The following is a 26804-nucleotide window of genomic DNA, read 5'->3' as shown; positions in this document are numbered from 1 at the left end:
TTTTTTGGTTGAAATTTCAAAGCTTTCACGCTTTTAATTAACAAAAGTGTGAAAATTATCATGGGTGAACTATAGATTTAGAAGCCTTAGAGATGCTTTAAGAAATGACCAGTAAATCCAGTACAACAAGGAGAAAAACCCTTCCTGCAAGTTCCAACCCTTTCCTCCCCCATATTCAGCATATTTCTATTTAGAAACTATTTTTGGTTTCAAACACTTTGTGAATTGATTTAAATTAATTGCAACAAGTTGGGGTAGTATTTTTAAAGGAACAGGTTTTAGTCTTTTTTTATTTATCCAAAACATCTCCTTGAACTTAGACTTCCTCATGCAAATAAGTATATGGTGGGATTTTTTAGTCTTTCAGAATTAAAGAGAAACTTGTATTTCTAATTTTTCAGTTCAAGCAGTTTCACCTTGCTTCAGGTGATTTCAGTTTTTGCCTCTGCATTGCAAATATAATGATAAAACTTTTTCTTCCTTTTGGTTCTTTGCCCTTCTCTTTTCCTGTATTAAATTTTGCTGGCATAGATTTTGTCATTGGTGTGTGTTACCAGGGCAGCTTTTCCACTGGAGGTGGTTGGAAGGAACTGAAATGAGATGGAGCCAGGCTGGGTCCCTCAAGAGTAATTTTCTGAACTCTGTGCTTTCAGCCAATGATGCAAAGTTATGATAATCTGGTTCTTCAGATGGGAACAGAATCCCACCAGCTCCTTGAAGATTTTCCCTGCCTGAAAAGATATGTGTAGGATAATCATATAGGCAATGTAGCCCTGGAACATCTTTTCCCCCTCATTTGGTAAATAATGGAAAAATCCCTCCCCTACCTTCTGAAATTTCGAGTTATGGGTTTTTTCATCCTATAAATCTCCTGGTTGATGTGATTGTTGCCAGCTAGAATGAGACAAGCTCTTGTACATCCTTGCTATTCTTCCCATCTTAGCATGATTTTCTTCAGATATATGTCAACATTCTTTTAAGACATTATTATCTGTCTCCTGTTTCCAGCTGTTGTGCCCTTAAAACATCCCTCTTCACACACATGTTCTTTTAGAATCACAGAATAATGAAATCATTAAGGTGAGGAACTTCCCAGATCATCCAGTCCAAGTAATCTTTCCAGAGTTCTCACTCCTGAGGACAGAAATTACATCAGTAGGGATAAAAGAATATGTTTTCATGTGGATACGTGGGTAATATAGGTAAAAATTATATAGATAGATATTATATTACACAGGAGACTTTTGAACTGCATGGCTTTAGCCATAAGTCAAAATGTAGCCAATTATTACCAGTTTTTCTCATTGCAGCTAAACAAGTCCAAAGGAAGGAGAGGAAGCAAGGAGAAGTGCCTTCTGTTTGCACAGGTTCAACCAATTTTAGGCAAGTTTCTTTGACTTTCTTTCACTGACCCTACTCCAGTAGCTGTTACTGGCAAGATGTATTTCTAACTGCCCATATTAAATATATAAATATACATGGCACGTATTTCTCATTGCTTCCCTCTCACATGAGGTTCTGCTCTGGTATCTGCTGCTCTCATGCAGTAAATTATTTTTCTACTCTAGATTACCAAAACTGCAACACTCAGTGCCAGGGGCAAATCCTGATGTATCTGCACTCCTGGATCAGGGTGGTGATGAAGGGTGAGAGCTTTTCAGAGCACAGAGCCCAAATGATCCCATTCCCCAGCTGGAATATAGATAATATCACTAAAAATACACAGCACTTCATGCTGGTTTGCCCTGGGAAGATGTCTTTTTGCAAATGAGGTAGAGGGGATTCTGAAGGGATTAATATGGGATTAATATTATAGGGGTCTATGGATGATGGAAACTCGGCAGAAAGTTGTGCCAAACTCTGTCCTTTCTGTGTGAAATCACCCATCTTTGCAGTTTGCCTGTTGTCCTGCCCTGAAATGCCTCTTCCTCTGCATCCCATTGTGTGTGTGGTGATTTCATGGGATGCAAATCCCCTGAGTGACCTCGAGTTGTGTTTGTTCCCTCCAGGTCAGAGGAAGAAGTTGAGGATCCTCCTCACCCTTTCCTTCCAGGTCCAGGTATTTGGAAATCCACAGGATTTTGGCCAAACTCCAGAGAGCTCTGTGGAAGCAGACTGGGACACTTCACTGGGCTGAGGCTGAAGCTGGACTGAGAGGATCCTCTGTGTCTGTAACAGCGAGACAATTCTACTTTTTCCAAGGTCCTCTGTGCTCACAGGTGCTTAAATTTGAAATGTCTATCCAGAAACCCTTCAGATCCAGGAAAGCAAGAAAAAAACCCAAAAAACCCCAAAAAGAATCCCAAAACCAAAAAAAACCAAAGCAAACAACCCCCCAAGCAAACAAAAAAGCAACCACCAACCAACAAACCAACCAAAAAAAACTCCAACCCCCACCTCCAAACCCCAACTTGTTACTTTTGAAATTCCAGCAGTCCTGTTTGTACAATGTCCTGAAGTCCTGAATTTGTCACATTTGCCATACATTCCCTCCATCCTTGCTCTGATGTGATCCTGTTGAGGCACCATTAGCACAGCAAGGATGTAAGAGGGTTTTCCTGATGGGACGGCAGAAGGATAAAGGGAATACACAAGGAAGGGGAGATTTTTGCCTAAATAGAAGCTGCATTTTCATCCCACCTTTCAACTAAATTCAATGAACACATTAAAAAATGTAAAGTAAAGCAAAGAGGGAAAATACTTTTTACAAACCACCTTAAGTCTGAATTTAGAGCCTTTTATATCGGGTAAAATAAGGTACAAGTGAATGGCAAAGTAGCAGCAAATCCCTAGAGTAGGCCCACATTCCATGTTTTATGAAAAAGATTTGATGCAAACAAGCACTTGATTAATAATTAGTGGAGGTGATTTGCATTTCTACAAAAAAAAAATTCACCTTTACACAATTCTAAGAGAAGGGAAATAATTATAAAAATACAGTTTTAGGGCTGCAACAACATAAAGGCACCTCAGTGTAGATATGAAAATGTTGTCTTGGTTGGATTGTCAGCCACAGCCTGAGCTTCACTTCCCTGTTTGGCTCTTCCTCATGTTCAAAAATTTGGAAATTCAGGAAAATGCAACCACCCCACTTGTAAGGAAAAGATACAAATATAGGTCAGGACCCAGTTTAGCCAAAAGATGGTGCTAACATATTTATGGAGTTGGTTAGAACCAAAACTGAGCAGGGAAAACACAAAATTCACCATGCTGTGCTGCATTTTAAATAATAAATGAGCATTTTTATTTATGGTAAGCCATGGTGAATGTAAACAATTTAATTTTTACAGATAACATTCAGCTTCTCTAAATGGATTATTAGATATTAGCAGCTTGGTGGGGTATTTCAGAGCGAAAGAGGATAAATAAAAATATACTTGGATGGTAACCTTTAAATTTCACATTTACACTGCAATTCCTGAGACTGGCCTCTCTTCTCATTAAAAAAATAAAAGTGATTGAAACTGCACAGAAAGTACCAGAAATGTGTAAGTAGGATAGAGATAAACTGTATTTTCTGCCTAATCAGATTTGCATGTTTACCTTGATTTACATTCGTTTAGATTTGACTCACTTCATCCCTGAGGTGTAACACAGTTTTGGGAATCCTGCTAAGGTCCACATTTCCAAAAGACAAAATTCCCCCCAAAACACTGGAGAAGAACATTCTCGCTTGTAGTAAGAGAGTTGCAGCCTCTCGAATTCACAGTGGATTTGAATTTTTCCCGTGTACTCCAGGAATTCTGCTGTGGAATCCTAGAGAGGAGGTGTTGGCACAGAGTGTTCATTGTGCCACTTCTCCGTGTCCCCTCCCCGAGTCATTCCTGTCACACAGAAGGTCCTTCAGCCTCTCACAGTGCCACTCCACCTGCACATTTTACTTCTTCATTTCACCAGGGCACGCTGACATTTAAGCAAAATATAATCCTGAGGAAATGCTCCTCCCCTCTCATACCCTGCGCTGAGGTTCCAGATTTTTCTGCCCTGTTCTTACTTATGATGACCAGGAACTGGTGCAGGGAAATCTTTTATGGAAAAAGAGTTCCTCCATCTCCCTTTATCCATTTTGGGGTTAATCTTTCCTGCCTGTGTGGGCAGTCCCCAGCAGACCATTCAAAAGTTGTGCCTTGCATTGTTGAGTTTCACCTTTGATTTCCAAGGTAATGGTTTAAACCATGGGAGGTGACTTCCCTACCTTGTTTTTTCCCCATGACTTTGGCTTCTAAGCAATGTCAGCATCTTCTCAGACATGGTTGTTCTACTTTTTTTTTTTGTTGGGAAAGAGGGAAAACCCAACACTTTCAAGATTCAGGGTTCCAGCATCCTGGTGCCTTCCTTTCAGCAGGAATGTAACCCCCAGAGCTGGTCACCAGCTATATGGAATAAAAAATAACGAAGCATTTTCCAAAAATTTGGCAGCATCAGTCTGTTTCGGCTTGGTTATTGCTTCCACTCCGGGTTTTAATTAATAATTGCATTTTTGACAGGGAAGAAGGGCAGACAAACAGTCTTGAATTGTCTGAGCCTTTAATGATGAAAGGTGGTCACACAGACTGAGTTGTGGTAGTGACTCACAACTTTTGGTGATCTCTGGCCTCAGAGCAGAAGTTCTGTGTATTTAGCAAGAGGGCTAATTGCTAAGTTTGAGCTAAATTCATATGTATCTACGTCATAAACCTGTTTTTTTCCTGCAGATCTGTGTTGAGCCAAGCTGACCAGGTTCAGATGATAATTTTACACCCTTTCACTTTCCCCCTGGAGGTGTGGCCTCAATTGTTATGTCTGTCTTGTTTGCTTTGCAAACTTGCTAGTTCTTAATTGCAACATCTGATGATAAATATAACAAAAAATGCTTCTACAGCTTCATATTAGTTTGGTTTTGTTTTGTTTTTATGTTTTGTTGTTGGGTTTTTTGCTTTTGTCAAATGCACAGAAACTGCCTCAGCATCTCTATCCCCATCAGTGGAACAAACTTTGGCTTTCCCTCATTATGTCCCAAAGGAATTGTTATCACAAATGGGCAACAGAAAATATATTGAGCATCAGGAAATAAAATGTGAAGGGATATCTCAGGTTTTAAGACCTGTACATTGCAGAGTCTAAAAATACTCATGAACATATTTTTCCTGACTGCAAAGGGTAGAAACTTTCCCATCTGACTTCTCATAGATCAGGTCAAATGCTTATAATAGAAAATGAACATAAATTCTAAAACAGTTTGGAAATTGAAAAGATTGATTTTCTTTATGTACGTGGCAATTTCTTGGGATAAAGAAACCAAAAACTATAAACATTCACTACTAGAAATGGTGCACATTGTTTTCTTGTGATGGCATTTTCAACAACTGCAAAGCAAAAGCAAAATGATGTATGGAATTTAAAGCCAGGGGTGTTGTTAGGCTTTTCAAATGAAATTATGGCTGACTAAAACTCCTTCAATTCCACCTTAGGACATTCACCCACTTCATTCAAATATTCTTACTTTTGAAAAATTTGTAAATGTCTGCATAAGTTGACTTTTTTTTTATTTTTAAATTCCTGGCAACTTTCTGGTTTTTACCTTTAGATTTCTTTCTAAATGAAAAAAAAAAAAAATCAGAAATGCAGGAATTTTCCCAAGTTTGTGTTCTACCTACCTAGTTTCTATATGATTTATGAGAGAGGAATGAATTGGTTTTTTTGGTTTTTTTTTTCCCTGTGTGCTGAAGCTCGCCTTGCTGCCTTCTGCTCCTCTGCAGCCTGATCTGGAACAGAGACACGAGCTGGGCCTGCCTTGCACAAATGAGATGGAATAGCAGGAAATCCAGGTGGGAAATGAGCAATGTATATGCACTGCCAGCCATTTACACAGGCTTATAGGCAGTACTGAGCCCTGTGTTTTAGCTGGTGTTTAAGGTGATTTAGGAAATACAAATGGTGACAGTTTGTGCCCGGAGACTTTTACCAGTTTTCGGAGATGACTGTAACTCCAGAGCTGATTTAGCTCTGTCCAAAGCTGCGGACACACACAGAGGATTTTTGCATCCTTGACGTTTTAATAATCTTTTCAAGTCAGGTGCAATGTGTCTCCTGGCAGAGAAGGCAGTGAAATTGTAACCAAAAGCTGTTAAAATGACATTCTGACACTTTTATTAGACACAAGCAGATCAGGGCAGTGGTCAAGGCTGCCAGAGCTCCAGGAGCTTTTGGACAACGCTCTCAGGGATGCACAGGGTGGGATTTTTGGGGTGTCAGGGCAGGGCCTGGGGTTGGAGTGGATGGTTCCTGTGGGTGCCTTCGAGCTCAGGATATTCTGCGATTCAGTATTTCCTAAGCATTAGCACTTTGTCTATAACCCCATCTTATTCCCAGTTCTCTGCTGTTGTGAGCTCTGATGAGTTCTGAGGGACAATAATCTGCTGTGTCCCAGCCACCCCAGACATGGTGTCTTTATGGACAGAACCCACAACTTGCAGGTGCAGCTGCACAAGAGCAGCGTTCCTGTCCCAGACTGTTTTATGCTGCAGTTAATCCTCAGAAGAGAAAGGAGATGCACTTCTCCTAATTTCGCCCAAGGACTAGAGAATAATGGAGCACCAAATGTGCAACAGCTCCCTGAGAAGTCTGTGGGATGAACCATGTGTTAAGGTGAGACAAGGGTTTAGGAGCAGCGTGGTGAAGAGCAAGGCTAGCTGCAATCAATCAAGGAAAATAAAATTAAGTTGCAGCTCCATCACTGAAAGTGACCTCAGTTTAATGGCACTCCAGGGCAGCTATGGAAGTGCTGCTTTTATTGAAAACCATTTCAGATTCTGGGTTTTGTGCTAAGTTTGATGCCAGCAATGGCTAAAGAGGAGATGTGAAATAGCACTGCCATCCAGATGAATATTTCAAATTGCTCTTGCTGGTGGTTGTTTGGCTTCTCCTGCTGAAGCGAACTGTGTGTGGTGAAGAGATTTTAAAGGAGTTATTGGAATTTAAACGTTCCTTCTGCTTAGCAAGCTGAGAAGGCTTATCTTCCCCACCCTGCTAGGAGAGCTCTCTGCTAAGAGGGATATTCAGGAGCTCCCAGGCAGGGTAAAGGCTTCTTCAAATTATTTGGGGAAGGTTTCTTTCCTTTCCTTGCTCCACCAGAGTGCCCCGACTTGCTCCCTTGTACTTTTGCCTCACCCCAGCGTGTTCCCACCCTTCTCAGAGCTGTGACATCCCCGGTACTCCCTGCAGTGGAGTCCAGCCTCCCTCTCCCCGTGGTCCCTGCCTGCTTTCCTGGTGACCTGTGCCCACCCCTCCCTGCAGCCCGGCAGCTCCCACCCTGTCTCCGGTGATGCCATAGCTCAGCACAGCGGAGCTGCAGTTCCTCCTGCCCCTTCCCAGGCTGTCACCACCCGGGTGTCCCTTCGTCCTGCCCTGACATCCCTCCAGTCTCTCCTGCTCCTGCTCCTCTGCCTCCTGTGGATGTGTGAGTGCCAGCTCTGCAGTGAGAGCTGCAGTGGAGCTGTGCTGGGAGGGACAGCTGCTCTCTGTGACAGCCTGCACTTGTCATACTGAGCCCAGACAAAACAAAGTGAAACAGTAACTAAGATTTATGAAATAATTGTCTCACAAAAGCCTGCTGAAAAGGAGAAGTGATAATAAAAAGGCTGAAAAAAAAGGAATTGCTTGTTGCTGGGACAACTGAAAATGTAGCAGCAGGTAAGGCTATTGCTGATGGGCTGAAAATCTGAAATTTAAATGTTCTCTCTGCTTTCAGCAAGTGCCACAAATGAATTTTTCTGCATGCCTGACCTGCTTTGTAGTCGACTGGCGTGGGATTGTGACTTGCATGTAGCTTCATTTGCTAATGCAAACCCCAGTGTTGGTAATGCCTGACTGAGTGATGCTTCCCTGCCCGTCTCAGGCTCCTGTTAGAGTGAAATACTGACTAAGATGATCTGAGCTCCTCTGTTGCTACCTGAATCCGTGTGCAACTGGGCTACTTTCAATTATAGAATAGTGAAAGCTTTGAATTCCTGCTCCAGACGAGTTATTAACGTTGGTATCACACTGTGATAAAACCACATTTTTAATCTTGCAGTACTTAAGGTACATAAAGCATCACTGCTGCTTGAGATTTACTGGCTTCCCACAGCTCAGGTTCACTTTGTCAGCAGCAGAGGAAACTCAGCTTTGAGCTCGCAGGTAAAATGGAAAGAAATGGAAGAAGTTGTTCAAAGCTCTTCTGTGGGCGAGGTGAAAATTACAGAGTTAGTACAAATTGTCTGCTTTGCTTAATTAAAAACAAAACAAAACAGAAAAGCAAAACAACACCTGCCCCTCAAATCTCAAAAACATATGGGAACTATAGAAACATCAGTAATGGTTGAGAAATGATTAAGTCTTATCTCTTCACCAGTTAAAGTTATCTTTGGTTCCTGTGGATGGAATTTAGACCTTAACAGCAAATACTTTCCCAGGAAATATGGGAGGAGAAATAGTGCTTAAATCCAAGACTGTTATAGTCTGGGTATTGGAGAGCTGAGCTGAGGTCGAGCACCCTTACCTCAGCACCCTGGAAAACTCGAGTTTTGGGTTATCCAACTTGTGCTCAAGCTCTTAAAGCTCTTCCTGCTTTTCCTTTGCTCCAAAGGCTTTCTGTCTATTTTTGCTGCAGAAAGCTTTGGCTGACCTTTTTGGAGGGTTTTGCAGAGCAGAAGATGAGCTGGAGCTGCACAGCAGATTCAATAATGGACTCCTCTGCTGGCAGCAGCTCAAGGCTTTAGGTGTTGGTAAAAGCTCAGACAATGTCTGACTGCACCAAATTCCCTGCTTCTGCTTCCCGCTGGGACACCTGTGGGCAAAGAGGTCAATATTCCAGTGGATAATTGGGTATTTCAGCACCAGCACCTCACTATTCAGTAATAGCTTTCCATGAAATGGTGCAATCTCATCACCTCCGCTTTTCTTTTTATTTTCGACAGCCAGTGTTAGAGCCAGACTTTGCTGGTGTAAGTAGGCATTAAAACTGCTTTAATTATTCTGCTTTACCCCAACGGAGGCTGCTGGGACTTTGGCAGCTTCTCTTCAGTGCAACCTAATTACTTTTACACCGGCAACATTTTTCTCTTCACAAACCACCTGACCTTGTCAAGTGGGTTCATTGTTGACCACAACAATCTCCCCAAACTTCCAGCTCCTTAAAAAATGGTGATTATAAACACAACCTTCTACACAGGAGTTAATTTGAGTTTTCCCTGGCTTGCACAGGAAGGATGTTTCCCACCAGGCAATGCAGGGAGAATTGGACACTGGGACATTGCAGCCAAAATAATTTTAATCCAAAGCTGATAGAATGTCAGAGTTTTGGTGCAAGGCATGACGACCTTCAAATATCTCAGCTATTTTCTGCAGGTTTTAAAATTTATATGCTGTTTTATGCAAGTTGCTATCCATTTAATGGATGGACTTGTGGGATGTGAGTGTTTTTAGATATAGTTTGCTGTAGTAAGCTGGTGTCACACTACTACAGATTTTCAGATTATTTTGTCTACAGCAGATACAGATGGAAGAAACAGAAGACCAGGATCTAAAGAAAGTGCAGATAAACATCAGAAACCAAAGAGAGAGAGAGGTTTTATGATGACCACAGCATGACTCCAGCTTTTATCTTTGCAAAGAGATAATATATTCACAATATCACATTGTTTTTTTCTTTGAGAGAGTGTCAAAGATGCCCGAGGAAGGCTCCTACTGTCTGATAACTCTAATTATCAAACTCCATCAAAATTAACCTGGGCTGCTCTTCCAGTCCAAGGCTTTTCAATATCCAATTTGGAGAGCACTGTGGGTGTGCAGGGAGTGTGTTGGGAGATGGGAGCAGGAGCTCTGTGACTCCATCACATTCCTTGGAAAAATGCCTTCTGTCCTGTTTGTGTGGGACATCCTGGTTTATTTGCATGTTTTGGGATACAAAAGGTGACCTGAGCAGCTTGTAAAGGATGGTTTAAATCAAATGGCAGGGGTGTGCAGAAAGAGGGAAAATGAGGCTTCTTCATTCTCTGTGTTACAGAGGAGGAAGGGCTGAATGGAGACACAGGAAAACTCTGGAGAGATCAGCTTCAAAACTGAACTCAAGTTTTCTGAGTCTAATATTTTAATCAACAGTTTTGTTGGGTGCCTTCTATGAGCAGCTGCCCACTCCTTTTGGGAGTCACATTCCTTCCATGCTTCCACACTTCCACAGTGCCTGTCTGTGTCATCGTGGTGTTGCAAAAATTATGTACCCCACAGGCAGTTTAGTTTGCTTATTCCTGCATTCCAGGCAAGCTAATATTAATTACAGCTGGGCTCTAGTTAAATAAGTGTCAGAGGCCTCTAAATTGGCTACAGCTCCCTAGTATTGATTCGGGGAATACTGATAAACATTTTGTCTCTCAGAAAGGAAGCAGCTTGTCATCTCTTTGCCTCATATGTGAGACAGGTAATGCTTGCTCTATGCACAGGCTGCCAAATTGAATTTTAATTTACAGGCGTTAAATTAATATCTGCATGGTTGCAACCATCAGACCAAAGTATTCTTGGAGAATTTAAACCTGGAAATAAAATATGCCTTTGAGTGGACACGTATCTGTATGTTTGGGTCTTTCCAGGTGGGAAATCCTCAGTGGGTGAATCCAGAGCTCCGTGGCAGCCCACTCTTGTAAAAGAGTCTCAGATTTTATCCAGACCTGTGTGGGATTTCATGTTTTTTTTATAGCCCCTAGTGCATTATTGTGCTGTGGTTACCCTGTTACCAATGCACAAATGTGCTTTGAACTCTGTGTTCCTCACTTATTTAATATTCTATGCTATTTTTCTCTATTTTGGAAGAGGTTTGTGTTAGGCAAGGCTTCAGGACGTCTTAGTGTACGAGATAAAGATTTGAGTGTTTAGTTGTCCACTTTACCCCTTTAATGGATTTTATTCACTCTATTATTGAATAGCAGGAGGGAAGAAGCATTTGTGCATTTGATTTTTTTTTAGTCACATTTATTATTGAATAAATTATATTAATTGGTAATATTGATAAATTAAGCCAGCAAAATACACAGAGATTAGCAGATCTGAGGTTCCAGATTTGTGTTCTTCCAGGATCAGAACAAATCACTGGACTTAGAGCTGCTAAAGGAGAAAGTAATGACAATGGCATGGACAAGGCACATGTTCTAATGCATCTTTTTTTGTTCCAATAATATCTTAAGGTCACCCCATCAGTGCTCCAGTTTTTTCTTTGCATCTGAGCGATGCCAGTGGCAGCAGCCTGGCATTACCCAGCAATCAACATTCCCTGAGGATCTGCCAATGGCTGGAAGGGGTGAATGAGGAGGGATGCTGAGCAGGGTGGGGTAAGTCTCTCCTGCACTGGGATTACAGAGAGGCAGCTACAGGAAATCAGGCATTTCCCTCTTGTGTGGGATAAAACCAAAGTGTCTCTAACTGCTGCAATTTCCTTGTAGCCTTTGCTTTCTTTTTAGTCCCACAGTGGGGATGTAGTGTAGTGGGGCTGGGTGTTGTTTCAATCTGATATTAGGCTGTCTTTAAGAAAACCAGAGTTTCTTGGGAAATCCCCCTTCTGGCTTCCTTCTGAAATCAGAACAGCAGTGATAACCCCCCAACGTTTTATTTATTTCATGTTTCATTTATTGCTACTTTGTCCAAGCCAACTTTTTTACCAGTGCTCCGGGCAAAACCAATGACTCTGGTAAATCACGGAACATTTCCTCTGCTCGGGGGTGTTCCAGGGAGGCTGGAAGTGCTAATGCTCTGCACAACTTCCCTGCTGGGGATTCGAAGGCTGATGTCCCTCCACCCTCCCTGTGTGAGGGCGGGACGTCCTCTCTGGGAGGAACAAGTTCCTGAGTTTGTTCTGTTGACTGTGGAAAACACCCTGTTTTCGTGTTATTTGTTAATGTTAAATTACTGGTCTCATTCTGTTCTGGTTCCCAGTTTCTGGAATTGTCCTACCCCTCTGCCCTTTCCCTCCCATCAGGTAATGCCTTCACTGCTCCCAAAATGGCTCCCGGCAAAGAGGGGAACAGCAAGTGCTCATGGGACACAACTCGGAAATAAAAACCCCTAAAAACAACGAGCCAGTATAACATCCAAGATAAAAATGGTACTCCCAGGTAGGGAAAACGGTGGAGAAAATGACATCACCAACCAGGGCTTTTTTGCTTTGTCACCATGACCCAACAGAACCCAGTCGACATGATAACCCCTATACTACAAGGGAGGGGTTTTTTTTAGGGATTTCTGTGAGGATGTGTGCTATACCTCAAAGCTGAATTTCTCCTCTTCTGGGTCATCCATTGGGAGCAGCAGTGTTGTGCGTGACCCCTTGGGCCCCCACCCAAGCTGATTTTTTTCAATAAAGGCACTAAAAAGGGGCCGGTCTCCTTGCCCTTATTTATTTCACTCTCCAGCCTTGCTGGACATGAGTTGAATGAGGAACTGAACTAAGATCCCCTCGCAGGTAACTCGCTCTTCTGCTCGTCTCCCAGTGGAGAAGGTTCATGAGCTCCTGTGCTAAGCACAGAAACACTCTCCAAACCTCCCCGAGCTGTGGGAGGCGCTGCTCGAAGTAGATGCTCTCACAACTCCTGAGAGATGAAGGGCTCAGGGTGGAGATGGACACCTTGGCTTTTTTAAAGGCTTGGGCTTTCCTGGCTCCCTAAATTGTCCCTGAGCTCCAGGCACAGAGCAGCTGCCCTGCCAGGTTTGCAGCTCCTGTTGGCAGGGAGTGCTTCTGTTAAATTCCTTCTTTCGTCTCTGCCTCTAGACAGGGGTTTTTGGAGGAGGCTCATTTATCCTTTTTGGTCATTGGTATTATAAATCCTCCTGTCCTGGTGCTGATTGTGGAGCTCCTGACTTGAGTTTTCTTCTCACATTGCTGCTTCAGAGAAAATGAAAGTGCCCAGAGAGAGTTTTTAAACCTGGCTAGCACAGAGTGCCAAGCTCCTCAGTCCCCTTTTTAAAGGCAGTGAAAGCTGCCACTTGTGTTAAAATCAAGAGGGATGTGAATCTCCAGGTTTCAGTAAATTATTCCTGTCACTTGGTCTCTGACTTCTGCATTTGTGCTTTTTCTGAAACTTATTAAACATGTCTGAAAAATAGAAAGGAAAGCAGCACACCGCAGGTCACAGTAAATTATGTTGTTTATATTTTGTCTAGACTAGGAGGGGCAGTAAATTAGTCTGGGCTCCTCACATCAGGGAGACTTTAGATGACATTGAATATCCAAGTGTCTCTCTGCGGGGACACGGTGTGCTGCTGCATTTCCTACCTTTTATCTCATTTTGAATGAAAAGGAATGGAAGTGTGTGATGTCTATCAGCAAATTAGGGCATGGATAGACAAATAACCTTGTTCTGGAGAAGGAGAGCAAGGCCTCGTGTCGGTGATGGGGTGGAAATGGATTTTGTTCTGGTTTGTCACAATGTTCATGGGACCTTTCATGAAACACTAAATGAGCCCATCTTTTGTCTTCCCTTCTTTTATAGCAGCCCTAAACCACTTACTAAATGTGGGGTTTTTTTTTGCTGGTTTAGCTTTAACTGAAGTGTTTGTGGTTTTCCAGAGCAGATCAGATTGAGTGGCATTGTTCTTCTTACTATTCCCACTCACTCAGAGTGTCATCCCATGTGTGGGGTCAACACAGGCAGGATCTCACGAACATCTGAAAAATTGGTTTATTTTTATTTCTAAACATGGGTCATGGAAACCACACATAGAAAAGACAGAGAAAGAAAACATAAAAAAGTCTGTGACTTGTCCAAAACCAACTAGTATTCTGGAGCTTGCAGGTGTTCCCAGAATCCTTTGTGTAATGGGAAACTCTTCTTTCTGCATATTATTTAACTGAAGTAAATTGCGGACTCCCTATTAGCTTCCTGCAGTGTGCAGACAGAGCATTCCTCCTGCTAGTTGTCCTCCTGGCTTTGGGAACTGTGCATGACCAAGCTGAGCTAGATCTTTTAATCCTCAGTCTGGGATTTTGGGAACTTTCCTGAGAAAATGAATTGTGATACAATTAGTCTGTGTAACCTTTTCTATTCCCTGGTAGAAAGTCTTAAATTGTATTTTAAGTGTGAACAAGATGTGACTATACCCTTGCTTTGGAAAGAAAAGAAAGGACTGAGTGCTTCAATCCTTGGAAATTGCTTATTACAGAGGACAGCTCCTGGTTTATTTTGTGTGTAGGTGATATGTGTTTGTGAAGTTTTATTGCCCAGTTCAGGCTCATTAAAGTGCCCTTTGGAGGTGTCACTTCTGAGAAGGGAGCAGGAGGGTTGGAGGACAGAAAGCCCTCCTGCATCCAGGCACTCCTTTACTCCAAGTCCTATTACTCATGTTAAATCCTAGCTCTCCACCATTTATCTTGCAAAACGTCCCATATTTTTCTAAAATGATTAGATTGACTAAAGATATACAGACCTATTTTATATGATGATACCTTGTGAAATTAAAGTTGACAGGCGATAGACTTTGTCTGGAGAGGCACTTTAGTGAGAAAAGTAATCAATGGAGAAAGTGCTAAGGAAATGTTAGCATAAGAATGAGTGGTTTCAAATAGTCTGCTCATAAATTCCAGCTGGACTTCAGAAGTTTGCTCACAGATAGAGAAAATGAGGTTCTGGAATGACTTTCCAATAATAATGTGAAAAGCAATCAGGCGAGTTGTGAAGATTAAATAAGTTTTGTGCAGGTAACTGTGCTATAAAATTATAATCTCATTCATTCCCTGAGAACTTCCTCACAGGCCTGTGTTTCTGTCCTAGTGGAAATTCTCCAGTGGGCAGGACTGGGGCTCTGTTGGGCAAATGGCATCCTCTAAAGACGCTTATTTCTCTGGAATTTCATGAAAAACCTCTCCTAAGCTTTCAAGAATCTTTATGGATAAAAAGTCGGTTGGGGTGGCCCTGGCTGGCTGCTCTCTTACACCCCACTCCTCAACACATCCCATTGTTCATGTGCTGGTGGAGAAGATGGGATATAATTAGTTGATTCTTCTGCCATTGTGCCTTGAAGTGTAGAAAAAAATTCCTTTATTTTTGAGCATTTCTAACTTGCTTCAGAGTTGGCATCTCCAAAGGCCTCTGAGAGACATAAACAGCAACATTCCCATTTTCCATATGAAAAAAAAAACCTTGCCAGCTTCATTGGAACTAATTTTCTAATTAATGGCTCCCTGATTTTCTCTTTTCCTTAGAAGCTGTTGTATTCCTGTGGATAACAGCACTTTTGTTGTTGTTAGGCTCGATTTGGTTATTTTTCCCTAGTGAGTGTCTCTTTTGATTTAACTGTAGACACTAAGGGGAACAATATGGAGGAGATAAATGAAAGTGCACAGAAAATATTCATTAAAAATATAGGTCCTTGTCCCGCTTGCCACAGAAGAGCAAGATGTAAGATTCTTTCTCTTTAGATCCTTTTCTCACAGCCTATTAGCAACCCTTTTTTTCCTTTTTAAACTTTATCTTTCTTTCCCAAAAGTCAGCAACGTATTTAACGAGTGAAAACATTCTCCTTTAAAGGTCATCCCACTTTCAGATTGACTTGACTGTTGATTGCACTTGAGCTCATAGTTTTAATTCACATTAACCCCATTTGTTTTTAATTAAGCAATGTCTTTTGAGCAAAGACAGTCCATCACTGCTGTCAACAGGTAAATCTTGCTCTTTAAGTCTTATACTTTAGTTTAACAAAGATGAAGATTTGAGAGCAATTTACTCAGACTATAGATTTTAAAGTAAGAACGCAAATTGTCTTACAATTTTCCATGGTTCAATTTAATCTAATGGCTTTCAAAGTGAATTCTAATAGAAACAACTCACTTAGCCATAGACTCAGCTGCATATTTTCATGAGTTTCCTTGGTATCCAGTGTGTATCATGTAGCATTTCTGTTTATTAACACTGGCCCAGTCCTGTAAAGACGCTTTCAGAACCGGTGGGCTCCCTCTTCCTCTCTTCCCAGGAGAAAAACCCTTTGCTACTGGTTGTGGAGGCCCTGGGACCTGCCAGGGAAACAACAATCTGCATGTCCTGGAAGCAGAGACCCTGAGTAGTTGAAGAGGCATCAAGGGCATGGAGACAAAAGGCTCCTCCCCAGAGTCCTTTGCAATCTCACGTTAATGTACCCCAGTTCCGTGTTCCCCTTTGGCCCAGACCACCCTTTCTACCTTTTTTTTGGTTTTCCTCTAGAATGTTCTCCCTTCCCCTGATCCCCATTGGCCCCAGTTTTACTGCAGTGTTCCACCCCTGTTACCCCATTGCTTTCCCTGGTCCCTTACCCCACCTCTGCAGCACTTTCCCCTGTTCCCATTGGATCCTGATCCCACACTCCACCCCTTTTCCCCCATATTTAAACCCAAGCCCTTCCTTGCTCATGGTCTTTTGTCCCTGGACCCCTCTGATGTGTGGCTGCAATAAACCCCATCAAAGCTCCACACGAAGACCCTTCCCACCTTTCACTGGCCCCTGGCAGTGAGCCCTGTGTGTGTTTGTGTGCCACTCTGCCTGCCCTGGTTGCCCCCTGCGGGACACGCTCCAGGAAGGCAACTCGCCCTCGCCACACACTGCCATGTTGGGAAGGATAAGGATTTGGCAGGAAGGTCTCACAGATATGTGTGTGTAACAGAAAGGGCTTTGAATGTAGAATCTGAAGAAGGAATAGAAATGATAGGAAGTTTTGATATAGAAGGAAAGAATTGCTGAGCCAGTCTGACTGGGTAACTAGAAGGCAAAGAGCAAAGTGAGTTGGAAGGGGCTTTTATGGCTTAGTGCAAAGGATAAATCCACTTCAAACAAAAGATGTTTTTACCAAACAAAAGGATTTTCACAGGCAAACAAGAAAGCCAATGTTGCAAGTAGAGAAAAGATCTCAGAAATTTCCACTGCAGAACAAGTCCCAAAGTTTAACATATAACTACTAACTCCAATGATTGGCTAGTCACTAACATAATAGGGTAATTTTAGCAGTTTGGATAGGTTATATGTAAATGTAAAAGGTATTGTGTATGATGGTGATTGGTAGCCATGTATTCAGATGCTCTGTAATGAAAAGTAAATAATGCATTGTAACCAGAACCAGAGGGGCTGCAGGACACACAGCTTGCCTGTGGCCAGCAGCTCTGGGCTCACCCACCACCCTCAACTGCTGTGACCTCGTCTGTGCAATGAACAGATTCTAAGGGCTGGCTGAAGCCTCTGTCTCTCTGTCAGGCTCTTACACTGCTAAAAGTGAGATTCACAAAATACGGCTTTGGAGCTGGCTAATCAAACACAAGCTTTGATACATGGATTGCAGTTCTTATAAAATAGAAAACAAACAAACAAACCCCCCGCCCCCCAAAGAGCCACAGATTTTTGGAGTAAGCCCTGGGTTTGTGTTTTTCATCAACTTACATAATTTTTCCTGTTTTCTGAAGTGTGTCAAAGAAGAGAACATGGAGAAGATTGTCTGGGATTAATTCACAGCAGCTCTCTGAATTATTAGTACAGCAAATTTGGATGATCCTGTTTCAGGACCTGCTCATTATGAAAACATTGTTATCTTTTCCATTAAATATGTTAAATTTTCTGACTGATAGGGTTTGGATTATAAGTATCATTGTACTGGAATTATTTCCTTAATAGTGGCAGGAATATGGCATTTTTTTTCACCATCCAGTGAATCACAGAATCACGGGATGTTTTGGGATGGAAGGGACTTTAAATCCCTCCAGTGCCACCCCCTGCCATGGGCAGGGACACCTTCCACTATCCCAGGCTCCAGCCTGGTCTTGGGCACTTCCAGGGATCCAGGGGCAGCCACAGCTTCTCTGGGCACCCTGTGCCAGGGCCTCCCCACCCTCACAGGACAGAATTTCTCCCCAGTATTCCATCTAACTCTACCCTCTGGCAGTGGGAAGCCATTCTCCCTTGTCCTGTCACTCCAGCCCATTTTAAACTGTTTATTTTTGTTTTTTCTTATCTGTGTTAATTACATAATGCTGATTCCTTACATAGGACACAGTTTCTGTGCAAAGAAACCAACCAAGAAAATGTAATCCTGTCTAAAATTTGCAAGTGAAAGGGCAATAAGGGTCTTGGAGAGTATTAAAACATTTCAGATGATATTTGGCAGCTGAAGGCATACAAATTCCTAAATCTTGCTGAATTAGTTGTGATTAGTAAATATTATACATACATTTCTAGGGCTTTTGCCTTTTCTTTTAAGCCACTTCTGACAGCACAAGTTGAATCTGTGGCAGTTGTGCCTGGAATGCTGATAACTGAAGCAGGCTCTTTTAGGCAGTGGGATTCATTAGCTGGTTTTGATTGAGATGTATAATATCATTTAGTATTACATGTACACATGTACAATTATTTTGCTTTGCTTTTGCATTTTACAATTATTTTGCTTTGCTTTTGACAAGACAGAATTTCTGACATATTTCTTTTTTTTTTTTTCCTTTGCTTGTTATTTTTTGGCAATGGAGTAAAATTTGTCTGTGGAGTAAACCCTTTTCTTCTAACAGAAGGTTCTGCTCAAAACATCTAAATTTTTGTTATTTTATGCATTTCCTTCTCCCCTCCTTGCTGGACTTTTTGATGATAGATTGTTGGCTTTTTCTATTGGTTCTTGGGAAAGCTGTTGAAAAGGAAGTCAACAATAGTAATCAAACTGAATTATAGCAAAGCTCTGGCTTTTGGCTCACAATTACTACAGAAATGGGGCCCAATTCATTATAAACTATAGGCACATATAAGTGAAATTTTCTTTCCTTTATTTGGCTGGTTACTTGATTTCTTTCTTACAGGTTCTTTTTTGTAGGAAAATTTAACAGCCAAATCCTGTCTGCCTACATGGGAGACCCCATTGCCCTTAACTTTGGGAGAAACAGGTAGGAAGTGTTTCCTTCACTTAAAATCTCAGGTGTTTTTTATTTTACTTTTTTTTTTTTCCACTTAGCACTCTGTTCCAAAAGATGTGTCTTTTACTGCCTCTCACAGCCACATTTCTAGTGCTGCTGCTGCTCTGTGCCTGCATTTGTTCTTGCTAAGGAAAAAGTGCTGGAGGCTGCTTCCAACATTTTTATTGCCTCTCTATATTTCTTCTGTGCAGACTTCTGCTCCTGGTTCATGGAAGCACAGGATCTCCACGCCTGGAAGGGACCCTCAAGCACTATTGAGTCCAACTTCTGGCTCAGGACACCCCAACACTCCCACCCTGTGCATCCCTGGGAGCATTGTCCAAACACTCCTGGAGCTCTGGCAGCCTTGGGGCTGTGCCCATTCCCTGGGGAGCCTGGGTTCCAAACACCCTCTGGGAAGAGCCTTTCCCTGATCTCCAGCCTGACCCTGTCCTGGGACAGCCCCAGCCATTCCCTGGGTCCTGGCCCTGCTATAGGGAGCCAAGATCAACCTGTCCCTCTTCCTGAGGACCTTGGTCACTTGTAGGTGTTGCATTATCACCCCAGGAGGTTTTGTAGGCAGCTGCCCTTCCTTCTTTATACAGACTGAGTTGAAGAATATGAGATTTTGGTTTTTAGCTCTGCACAAATTTCACCCCATGGGTAGTGCCTGTCTCTATCACTAGTGTTTGTGGTGTCTCAAATGGCAGCTCCTGGGTATGATCACACAAAAGAAGCAATGAAATTACTGTTCAGTCAGGTGGAGTGGGTTACCTGCTTCATCCTGGGCTTCCCCTCAAGACATTTTTGCACCAGTGAAGCCAGTGGCATTTTTCTGCCTTTCGAATCTGCCTTTTTTGGATTTTTTTTCCTGTCCTCTCTGTTTTCTGTCCTGCTCTTTACCAAAGTCTCTACTGGTCTCTTTGTGAAGAGCATGGGATCCTTTGGGCTATGCTTCCTGCAGGGACACCTTTGGCATCCCCACTTTTGGGGCAGCAGAGAGACAGCTCCAATCTCTGCTCCTTGTGCCCAGGGCCAGGACCCAGGGAATGGCTGGGGCTGTCCCAGGGCAGGGTCAGGCTGGAGATCAGGGAAAGGCTCTTCCCAGAGGGTGTTTGGAACCCAGGCTCCCCAGGGAATGGGCACAGCCCCAAGGCTGCCAGAGCTCCAGGAGTGTTTGGACAATGCTCCCAGGGATGCACAGGGTGGGAGTGTTGGGGTGTCTGTGCAGGGACAGGGGTTGGACTGGATTGTCCCTGTGGGTCTCTTCCCACTCAGGATATTCTGGGGTTCTGTGATTCTATCCCAGCAGAGGCTGTTTGCCAGCAAACATTCCCTGCTGGAGTTTCTGCTCTTGAACTCTCTCCCAAGGGCAGTCCCAGAGATGCTCTGCTGACATCCTGGAGAGCATTTAGCGTTAAAATTACGGTAGATTTAATTTGTAGCCACTGTATTGCCAATATGACTTTCCAGAATCACAGAATACTCTGGGCTCCATGAGACCTCAAAGATCACCCAGCTCAGAGCAGCTGTGGTTGCCCCATCCCTGGAAGTGTCCAAAGCCAGGCTGGATGGGGCATGGAACAACCTGGGATAGTGGGAGGTGCCCATGGCAGGGATGGCACTAGGTCCTTTCCAACACAAACCATTCCACGACTTTCTGATTCTGTTGTTCTTCCTCACAAGCCGTGTGCCACATTAAAGCAGGGACCTTCCACATCAAAAGTGTTTAAAATAAAAGCTGAGGTGGTGCTTCAGAGCCATCACTGGAACTGGCTGGAAGGACAGGGCTGGAATCTGGGGGAAGAAGGCAGCACTGGAAGTGCCGCTGCTTCCTTTGGGTCTGGAATTTTGCTCTGAATTCCAAAATATTTCATCCTGCAGTGCATTGTGCCTATCTGTGGGAGGAAAAGATGAAACTGGGAGCCTTGCATATCCCTGAGAATGATAATCAGCCAAATTTGTGTTTTGGAGGGGAAAAGGAAGCTCTTGCTGATAAGAAAATATCTCTTTGATTCTAATCTCTTTCACCTGTTGAACAATTATTGATGACTTTCATTATGGTGCTTTGTTGTCGATGCCATGAAAGGAGAATAATCAGTGCTGCATTAAGGTACATGTAAAAAGTCTGTCTCTATTTGCATGGTAATGAAGTACTACCTAATGTGTTAGAAGAAGAATCAATAGGCTAATGAGATTTTATGCAAACAATCTCAAGTAACAACCTGGGCTCACCCTTAGATAAAAGGATTTGTTTGAAATAGGAAAATACTTATAAGGTGGGTTTTCTTTCTTAAAAAAAAAATGTATTTTTATATCAGTGCAAATTGAAACATGAAAAAATGATCTGGTTTTTTTTTAAGAATTACAGGAAATAATTCCAATCTACGTGGATGCTGTAGAAATAATGGCCTCATCAGGCTCATTCTTATAAGTTTTGTGTATCAGTTTCTTTTTTTTTTTTTTTTTGGCATTGATATTTAGCCTTGAGGATGAAGGGTGTAGAAGTCCATAGCTGAAGGCAAACCATCCTGTCTGGGATAAGAAATAAAATACTAAATATTACTGCCTACAGCTCCTCATGTAACACCCACTGGCTGTGCACTGGGGTAGACAACTTTTTGAGTGAAGAATTGACCATTTTGGGGACAGTGCTTAGACTGAGGTAAACACACCTTAGTATTCTGGAAAAAATGTGTAGATTTGGGGTTTTAGCTTTGTATTGGTGGCTTTCTTTTTTTCTATTTTAATTACAAATGATTTTTGGTATAATTTAAGCACAACGGTGTTGCAGAAAATACATTTTTCAGCTGGGCTGTTGGGCTGAAAATTAAGATTTGCTGCAGATTTTAGTAGGAAGAGGGAGATGAGCTCTGTGTTTTCTTGGAGAGACTGAGAAAGCTGCAGGGAGCTGCTGTGCCTAAACCCCCTGTGGGTTAGCCTGGCTATACCTGGGAAAAAACTGGGGAAAACATGCTTTCTATGCATGTAAGGTGCTGTGTAATAAGGTACAGAGATATGGGTTCAGCTGTGTGAGACTGTGTGAAACCTCACAAAGTGTGGGTTTATGCACCAGACACAAAAAATACACTACAAACTCTGCTGGTTTATTAGAAAGACATGGGAAAAGCACAGGCACCATCAGGAACCTCAGGCAAAAACAAAAGAAAATTTAGGAAAGACAGAACTAAATTATTCTATTTTTTCTATTTTCCCAGTAGCTCAAGCATAAGAGAGAAATACATGTTTTTATCCAGATATCTGCCTTCCCATCAAAAATCCTCATTCTCTTTGTGCAAGAAATAAAAGTTTTTATATTTTCTCCAGTGCTCCTGACTGGGTTTGTTTCCACCAGGCAATACCATGGGTGCAGGAGGTCTATGTCCCCAGCCAGAGACAAAGTGATGTTTCCATGAGTATTCAAAACTGAGTGGAGGGCAAGAGCCAAGTTACCTTCAGAATCCTAAAATGGTTTGGGTTGGAAGGGACCTTAAATCTCTTGTTCCACCCCTTACCATGAGCAGGGACACTTCCACTTGTTTGTTGCAAGCCCCATCCAGCCTGGCCTTGGACATTTCCAGGGATCCAGGGGCAGCCACAGCTTCTCTGGGCACCCTGTGCCAGGGCCTCCCCACTCTCACAGGGAGGAATTCCTTCCCAATATCCCATCCATCCCTGCCCTCTGGCAGTGGGAAGCCATTCCCTGTGTCCTGTCCCTCCAGCACTTGTCCCAAGTCTCTCTCCAGCTCTTCAGAAAATTCTCATAAAGTCTTATCAGACCCTTCTCTTCTCCAGGCTGAACCATCCAATTGTCTCAGCCTTTCCTCCCTGGAGAGGTGTTCCATCCCTCTGATGATCATTTGCTGAAGAACAGATAAATAGAGTGAATTTCCACTAAAATAAAGTTCTTTCTTGCTAAAAAGCTGGTACCAGGGATTCTTGCCAAGGAATCTGAATGTGTCCTTTCTCAGTTATCAGTTCCTTATTATATTTTTATTTTTTACTTTTGCTTTCTGATGAAACCAAGCTCTCTAAGATGTGAGCCAAGCAGCATTTCATGGCAGAGCACTTGTGAAAATGCCCCACAGCGAGATGTGTCTACTTTGAATTTCCTTGGGATACTGCCAAGATGCTCTTCAAGAGGCAACAAGTGACAGGAGTGCAGCTTGAGGTGTGTGGTGCTTCATTCCACTGGGAAACTGCAGGCTGAGTTTGGGAAAGGGATTTGAAAAGCCCTAACAGCTTTTGGGTAATAGCTGTGGTGTTTTTTGCTCTGGGGAAGAGAGTAACAAAGCTGAGGCTGTCTGATACAGGATTTCCAGGAAATTGTTTCACTCTGGGTGTTGTCTCACTGATTTCTTTTCACTCCCTTCCTTTCTTCCACACCTGTGGATTGCAGAGCAAGTGAGACGTGTGCAGTGTGAGCACAGAAATGCTGCCCTGACAAGAGGTGTCTTGTTCCAAGAGCTTTCCAGCACTAAACCCCGCAGTTCTGGAAATAAAAGGCAGAGTACCTGAGGTCTGTGTGCTGTGGCTGGACATTGGCAGGGCCACGTTCCCGTGTCCCTGTTATCAGGAGGCAGGGAACTAAATTTCCCTGACTCTCTGGGATAATGATGGGGTGCTGATGCTTTTTATTTGGGCCTTTTAGCTCAAATCTGAGTAAAATTGGAGAGAAAACAGATGGGAGGGAAGAAGAGATTTGGCTGGCGTGTTGTTTTTCCACCACAGTTTTGTTTAGTGAAAACAATATAAGTTTTCCATTATGTATTTATTGGATTTTTAATTGAAAGGATCATTATTAAAAACCTCTGACAACCTAAATTAGGCTCTCTGCTTTGGTTTTAACTGTCTGATGAGAACTTGCAATATAATCTATAACTATTTATGAGTCAATTTTTTCACTGATATAAATCCCTTTTTAATTCTTCTGTGAGGTCCTTCAGTTTCTCCCACTGTGGAGCCCAAGGGAACCAGAAAATTAAAATCTAAGGCTGCAATTGCAGTGAATTATAATTTTACTGTTTCCCATACGAAGAATTAGTTCCCCCCATTTCTTGTTCTTGTTACAACCTTTTGTCAAGAACATAAATTATCAAAATTCTTCATTGGTTAATATTCCATGTAAATTCATGGGGAAGTGAGACAGTGTGTCCTTTGTGCTGGACTGCTTCCTGGGATGGATTTCTTTTTAAACCAAAGGATGATGAAAAGTTCAATTCTTGCTGTTTTATACAGTGGAGCCATTGAGACATTAATTTCTTTTGTGATCCTTAGGTGTGGAAATACTCCAAGTGGAAAGGTGGTGGCAAAGGGGAATCCTGCATGGGATGATCATGTCTTGATTTGATTCCTTATACAGCTCCACAATTATGTTTAATTCATTCTGCAGGGTTAGGGACAAATTCAATGTCCTTGGCACTTGGGGAATTAGTTTAATGGTGAACATGGGGGTGGTTCTAGAATGAAGATTTGAATTTGGTGATCTTAAAGGTATTTTCCCACCTTAATGATTCCATGATTCCAGTGAACACCCAAATAACTACCAAATAACTCCCTACTGTTTTATTGTCAGTTGGGTAAAAAAATGTAAAATGGTTCTTGGGGTTCCTAAACAGAGAATCTTGGTAGTTCAATAAGGCTTTTTTCAGGTGTAGGAAATCGTAACTGAGCTCTCAATTGACTACAAAATGCCATTAGGAATTCTAGTGACAGGACAAGGAGCAATGGCTTCAAATTTCAAGAGGGGAAATTTAGGTTAGATGTTAGGAAGGAATTGTTCCCTGTGATGGGAGAGAGGCCCTGGCACAGGGTGCACAGAGAATCTGTGTCTCTGGCAGGGTCCAAGGCCAGGTTGGACAGGGCTTGGAGCACCCTGGGCCAGTGGAAGGTGTCCCTGCTCATGGCAGGGGGTGGCACTGGATGGGCTGTAAGGTCCCTTCCAGCCCAAACCACTCTGTTGTTCTCTGGTTTCCAATCTTAAACAATCCACCTGTTTTGTTCTGGACTTTGAAAGAGTTGTCTATGGAAAGCTGGAATGAGAAACACGTTTTTGTACTTTTTAAATCAATAAAAGATGGTTTGTTTTGTGGGGTTTTTTTTGTTTTGTTTTTTTTTTGTTTTTTTTTTTTTTGTGGGTCGGGATTTTGATCCCCTCAGAACTTTCAGTGGTGTGTCATAGTCACAGAGTGAAGATCAACCAAGGCCCCACAATCACCCCCATGCTGAGTTGTGTTTGACATCTTGTATATTACTTCAGAATAACAGAATCACAGAGAACTGTTATTCACACTTATTTTTAGGGAGACAGAAGGCCCAGTTGAGGCCATGACCCTCCCCTGGAGGAAAAGCCCTTAAGCCACAAGCCCACAATTATCCCCTGGAGACAGAGCCCTCCTGGTAAAGGTGAGAGGAAAATCTCTCCCACAGTGCTTCTCACTTATATGTAAATACTTTGTACCTCATTGGCCCTTTCCCTTTGGTCCATCCCTGAGCCCCCTGCCTTTCCTACATAATCCTGGCTCCCTCAGACCTAGTTGGCAGTTTTCCTCCCTCGACTTGCCCACATCAGTGCTGGGAGCAAAATCTCTCCTCACTTAATTTCTTGTGCTGTATTTGCCATTAAGGTGACCATGTGAGGAGCTGGGGGGAGAAAAACCTTCTCAAGCTCTTTAGCAGTGAGTCCAGATCATTTATGGGGGACATTTCAGAGTCTCGAATGCTATTTCCAGGGCACTTTTCACAGTGTGGGCAGTCGGTTTTATGGGAAGCACAGTACAGCTGGAGTTGAGGGATAATGAAGAACAATTGTGGAGTGAGGGAGCCAGCTCATAAAGCACCATAAACCCTCTAATTTCTAAGGCATCGGTTCTAATGTGATCCATTTACTGAAAATAATCTGCTTTCTACAGGGAGGGCAAAAATCTTGAAGAATTTAAGAATCCTTCTGGGGTTTCAAGATGTGTAAGCACAGAGTAAGTGCCTAATGTTTTTTTCCAGTCTGGACAACTTTTCACTGAACTGGGGACTCCTATAGCAGTACCATAGCTGATTTTTTGTGTGCTTTGCTCTGTATGTATGCTTAAGAGTTTCCATGAAGAGCCTTGTTTTCCACAATCCCAGTGAGCAAATTTTACTTGTAAAGCAGTCAACATTTAATCCAAAGTGGGTTTATGTAGATGTGAAATTCCTACAAAACAAAATTCTTTCCACTTTGTAGACAAGATAGTTATTGGTATCACCTTATTATTCTGCTTGAGAACTTTGATAATAACATTTGTGTCTCTAATTCCAGGGATTTAATTTGGGAGTAGTATTGAAAAGTAAATCAATGTACAAATTATGTTGTAGCTCAGTAACAACCAGTATTTTAAATGAAATTATTAATTATATGAAGTTGAAAAGTGTTATTTCATGAAAGCCTTTAACATAAGAATGAAAAATAAATAAAAGAATGTAAGGGGAGGTTTTTCAAAGAGTAAGAGAGAAAAATCACTTCCAAGGAGATGTGGAGCAAGGAATTTCTTTGCAAATATGAAGAGTTCCAAACAAGTGCAGAAACTGGGAGTGCAGAAACCCTTTCTCAAGTGAAAATAGAAACATAATTTATTTTACCTTTGTCTTAGATAAATTGTCCTGTTTGGGCAAGAACAGATGTTAAAGACTATTTCTGTTCTTTCTCTAATTGTGTTGTTTGTTTGTGTTTTTTTAGCTTGTGGGCTTGAGAGTAGAGAATGAGAATAATAAGGGGAAAAATAAAGAAAAAAAATCCTAAAAATTAAACTGTGTAACAACAACAATCCTCTACAAATCACAAAAGCATAGGCACAAACCACAGATTTTCTTCTGAGGACATGCTGCTGAAGAATAAACCTGAATTACTGAGCCAAAACCAACCACTCTAGGAGCAGGATAA

The 26804-nt window shown here is 42.2% G+C and overlaps 1 long non-coding RNA gene across 8 annotated transcripts in view; it reads left to right on the top strand.

The window, feature by feature from the left end:
* The first annotated feature begins 7149 nt into the window (after nt 1-7149).
* The window catches only part of LOC148222869 (uncharacterized), a 42327-nt gene continuing 22672 nt past the window's right edge, over nt 7150-26804 (top strand). For 2 of the 8 annotated variants that reach the window (XR_015805540.1, XR_015805536.1), the window contains exons 1-6: nt 7212-7671; nt 11196-11339; nt 18797-18880; nt 22917-23060; nt 25192-25294; nt 25801-25863. This is a non-coding gene — a long non-coding RNA (uncharacterized LOC148222869). Of the gene's footprint in view, nt 7672-11195; nt 11340-11983; nt 12120-18796; nt 18881-22916; nt 23061-25191; nt 25295-25800; nt 25864-26804 lie in introns of all 8 variants that reach the window. The other 6 variants (XR_015805537.1, XR_015805535.1, XR_015805538.1 and 3 more) reach the window with 6 other exon arrangements.

This window comes from Sturnus vulgaris, chromosome 9, assembly GCF_052056855.1.
Source record: "Sturnus vulgaris isolate bStuVul1 chromosome 9, bStuVul1.hap1, whole genome shotgun sequence".
In the NCBI taxonomy this organism is placed as follows: Eukaryota; Metazoa; Chordata; class Aves; order Passeriformes; family Sturnidae; genus Sturnus; species Sturnus vulgaris.
Note: the sequence above shows the minus strand (reverse complement) of the source record. Positions and strands in the feature narration are given on the sequence as shown.